This window comes from Nelumbo nucifera, chromosome 3, assembly GCF_055504915.1.
Source record: "Nelumbo nucifera cultivar China Antique chromosome 3, China Antique-T2T, whole genome shotgun sequence".
Lineage (NCBI taxonomy): Eukaryota > Viridiplantae > Streptophyta > Magnoliopsida > Proteales > Nelumbonaceae > Nelumbo > Nelumbo nucifera.
Window position 1 is genome coordinate 91,439,941 of NC_142651.1, and position 5,229 is coordinate 91,445,169.

Sequence of the window (5,229 nt, forward strand, 5' to 3'; positions counted from 1 at the left end):
GATCGCATGACATGCGTGCAAGCAGGGCAACCCACTCATTTGCCATGTGAGATAGTTACAATGTTTGGCGTCCAATCATACACTGTTGGAGAAAATTGGGGTCATTGTAATTTTGGAGGAGAAGCTCTGAGGCGTGTCTGAATATATTGTCTTTAGAACGTTATTTGCCCCTACTCAGTTTCACTGAGTTTGTTATTGGGTTATAGGCAAATTCGTTCTCATGATACAACAGAGCCTTGGGCGAGAATCTGCAACCAGCAAAGTTGAAGAGTCTCCAAAGAAACCTTCTGTGAGACTGTAGCAGACCGGACTGAGAGAGAGAGAGAGTGAATTTCGAAATTGTGTGCTTTGGAGTCTGATTCATGCTCTTTAAATAATTTGTAAAGAGGTATGAAGAAAATGTATGTGCTGGTTTAGAGAAGACACCTTGAACCGTCACAATTTCAAACATTGTGACTCTTTAAAAAGTAGTTAACAGTTAGTGACTGTTAAATTTAAATTGTGCCTCTTGATCACACCCGATCGAATCGTGACCGTTGATCTCATCAACGGTGATCAACGGTCAGCAACGCACCAAAACCAAAGCCACCCATCGCGAGCCATGCAGGTGCGAACAAAGTGCGCCTCATTGCGCCGCATACACACACGCACACGCATGCACGCACGTTGGACAATATCGAATCCCCATACACCCCTCTACTAATTCTAAGGAGTGTAAATCAGCTCCTATTGAAATACTGAAAACAAAACTTATAATTTTCCAATGTGGGACAAGTTCAAAACTGGATTTTGTAAGAGAAAAACTGATTTTTCAATCAAGTGTGTAGGTACAATTTCTCATGTAATTGACCAATCAAAACTCATTGAATTTAATCTCTTATGAGATTAAAATCGAACATACACAGTACACGTTATCACCCTTTCTCACCTCGAACTCATAGAGTGATGATGGTGTAATATGTAGGTCTGTGCTAGCATTCACAGTTGTGTGCAACTTACAAACGGCACCCGTGTAATCCCGTGCATCGCATTCACGCTTCCAAAACAATTCCATCATCTTCAGTCGGATTATGTTAACTAGAGACATTATTGACTGGTCTCGAGCATCTGAGACCCAACCCTTAAATGCCTCTGTAATGTTGGACGACATTTGGTCATATCTCTTCCCTGTGAACATGGCATTAGACCATCGCGATGGTTCAGTTGTATTAACCCAACCTACCACTTGTGGATTCAGCATTGCCAATCTCTTGAGAAGTGACTTATACTTGAATATCGCTCGTGCATACATCAACTTGTACACAACCTGTTTTATAGCGTCCCACATTGCCTTTGACAGGCGAAGGCGTGTGAGGTATGTCTTTAGATTCTGTACAACTAGCATGGGGAGCACCCTATTCCCCTTTGATTGTTCCTGCCTGAATCTCGTGCCGTTGAAGTCTCCTCCCACAGACCACAGCCCCCAGCCCAAGGAAACTCATCATGTTCATGTAAAGAAGGCAACTCTTCCATTTACCTATTCCTATTTGATGGATTATTATGGCCATGAACTGATGTTAAAATCCAGATGAGATCTTCTGCCTTGTTTGACCATTGTGTCTTGTGAATGGGTCAACTGTCATGACCATGTATAATTATTTACTGGGATGATTTGGCTTCCTATTTATGAGCACAAAACCGTTTACATGTAGAAAAAACGGGTGCTTCGTGAGAAGGGAGAAAGAGAACTTTCAATTGAAATTCCCAACTATTTCCAGCTATCTGAATCCCACCTAGAACTATTTCGTGTGTGCTGGCGCTGTCTATCACAAAAGGGTATGAAGTCCTATTATCCTATATATTTAGTCCAAGCATCATTTTTATATTTAGTCCAGGTATCCTTTATATATAACAAAAGCATATTGTTGCTTTTAGAACTTAAGGTTGTGAATATAGAGTTCATTGACATGCCAACAAATAAATCTTAAATTTGTTTTCTTTATCATAATATAAGACTTATATTAATATCAGAATATATTGAATTAGAAGGGTTCGGTTTCAGCACTACCAGGACCCAAGCTACAAACACATACAAACAACTACTGTTCTGCCCAGAACAAGGTATATATATTTGGCCCATGTTTTGCTAGGGTATCCGGCAAACCATTTGGGTCATTTTTACCCACCCAAATTGAGAGTTGGACCTCATTGCAAGAATGTCAATTTCCATATAGATAAATTCTGGCTCCCAAGATGCTGATGTGAGTTGTTTAGCCCACGAAATGACCAGTAGCGAGTCTCTTTCAAGGTGCTGAATTGAGTCCCCAGTAGTTGATGATTCCTAAGTACACTCCCTATACTTGCCCTTCCAATGTTGCCAGGTGAACTCTCATCCAAGTTTAGATTTAGTTTGTATAGTGCAGGTGGCTTCAACTCCACCATCACAATTTCTTTAGGTCCATCTGTTTGTGGCACTTCAGTCCAGTTCATTAGAATTCCATTCATGGAGATGGTTTTGAATAATTACATGGTCATCATCACACATTGTGCAGTTCTGATTTTAATGGCTTCAGTGACTTCCTACTTTGATTTGTTTGTTTCAAAGAAAATTCGTTGGTGTCTTCTGGTAGGTATTTTGGCTGTACTTTCAGCCAACTATGAGTGCATGCTTCATGGACAAGATGCTTTAGGACAGAGGACTTACTGGTTGAAATAAAAATACAGAGCAAAAACAGGGGCTGGAAATTATTTCATACGTTTCTGATTTGTCCCTTGGGTAGATTCATAAAAGAATGGCTTATTGAGCAAGCCGACTAAGAATCTTATTCAATTACACATTTTCAACTACCCCACGTTTTTACAAAAAAAAGTAGAAAATACCCAACTAAAGTTACTTTGTACCTACTATAGAGAAGACAAAATAAAATTATTTTATCTTTCTACCACATTAGCCGTAACATCTTTACTCCCATATAGCCCATACCACAGCAGCTCTTGCTGCCTTTCATAAATCTTATATTTAGGTCCCAATATATTCTTTTTTTTATCAATAACAGTGATATGTTTCAATATAGTTTGACTATATGAGTACCATTATTTTGTTAGGCATTCTTATTTACATGCAGGACTAAATTCTCCATGAATGCATCAATGTGAGCATTTAAATGGATGTCGTTCACCAAAGGGAACTAGGAGGAAAATGCATCAATGTCAGCATTTAAATGGAAACTGTTCACAATACATTCATCATACTAATTATACATGAAAAAGGGAGGGGCAACTAGGAGGAAAGAGGTAGTCATGCCTTCAGTTTTTGTAAATTTCCAAATTTCATGGCAATTCCAGTAGAATATTTGAGCAAAGATCAATCTACACCATATCACAGGCACGATCAGTACATTATAAGATTATAGCTAATTTGAAATTAAAATCATATTCCCTTGTGAAATACTTATATCCATTATCTTAGATTTATTAGTTAAAAAGAGAACAGCATAAGAGATTGCATCAGAATACCACCTCACTCAGTTCTTGCAATTCCCTATGCATGAAGAATGGAGGTTAACCTGCCAGCACATGGAACAATGGCACTTGTTATTAAAAGTACGGTGAACAGTCTTGATGCATGAATTGGCTATGGCTTTGACAATTTAAACCAAATATATTCAACAATCATGTCCCCAATGCTCCCCTCTCCAAACAGAATGTGTAAGTGTACACGCACAAGCAAAAAAATACAAGAACAACAAGATCCCAAAGAACAAAGAACAAGAATGCAAGCAATTCGTGCAAAGAGAAACGTTGCTCCTTCTCCAAACTCGTGCAAAGGGTCATTGGTACCCATTGCATTCAGCTCCAGATTCTGCCCAATGCTCCTTCCCCAAATTGAGATTCTTGAAACCCAACTTAAATTATTCTAATTTTGGCTCATGGAGCAGCATAACCGTATGACAAATTTAATCAAGTAATAGAAGTTTAGATGATAAACCAAGTAAATGTGGAACCTAGGTTCTTCATACCAAAAAACTGAAAACAAAACCATAAAAAAAGGAAGCATGCAATGATTTCTTACCTATTGGTGCATCGATGAGTGAGTTGTATCCTTTTTCTTTGATTTTGCAGTGAGTTGTAGCTCCATTCGACTTCAGTGAGTTGTCACACTTTTCTCATAATGTGGAATGGAGCTAGAATCAGTCAAATCTTACACAAGGAATGGTCTATCAGCATCGCTTTTGCAGTATTCACCTCTAATGTCAGCCAACAGTATTCGATTGCAGTGGCTGGTCACATATTGATGACAATGTGGATGGAAGATAGATCAGATCGAATGCAAGGAGTGGTCATTTCTCCCTGATTTCGTTGTAGACAATGGACCTAGCGAGAGGACAAGGCTTGCCTCAATGATTCGCCATTTGGACTGACAAAGAAGTTCACGAGGCTACAGCTTATGACTGTAGCCCTGTCTTTAGCATAGAGATTGGTATATATGGAGAAATATAGAGGAGAGCAAGCCACTCGTCGAGATAAGCTTGCTGCAATCCTTGTATGAGATTTCTTCCACTCGGCGTGAAGGTTCTACAAGACTTTCTGACGCATGTTGCTAGAATTTCAACTCCAGAGGTAAGAATGTGCAAATTGAACTGTGTTATGTTTCTCTCGTTTAACCATATTATATGGGACATTTCTAAGTATTTGCATGTCTTGTATCGCAATCCCAAACTGGTTATGCATAGCTCCCTTGCATGTCCGGTGTGGACATGTCTTATCTCAAGCAACCCACATTCAACAAGCTCGGGGGTTCAAACATTGCAAATCCTGTTCGACACGCATTGTACAAATCTAAGGGTATGCGGATTTGTTCCTGATGGTCCGGAGTATATGCTACTTAGAGGGTGTTTGAACGGGCTTTGCACTGACCGAACCCGACATCCAAATTTAATGTCTTGCATTTTTTTGGGCTTACTCTATATGTAAATCCCGATGAAGACACTTCAACATGCACACACACACCATAATTCTATTTAACCCGTGTTCAAATTTTGTCGAATAGTTCAATGGACAGTGACATCATTGTTGTTGAAGAATCCCATTACGATATGCTCAAGAAAATTGTCAATGCATGCAAGCTCCCATGACCAAATTCCGTTGTTCAGTCGATTGAAGACAACTTTCAAGCGGCAGTCCAAGTGCATGTGTGGGGAAAGAATATGACATTTTACGGGGATATTGCGCCAATGCCAGAGCCATCAC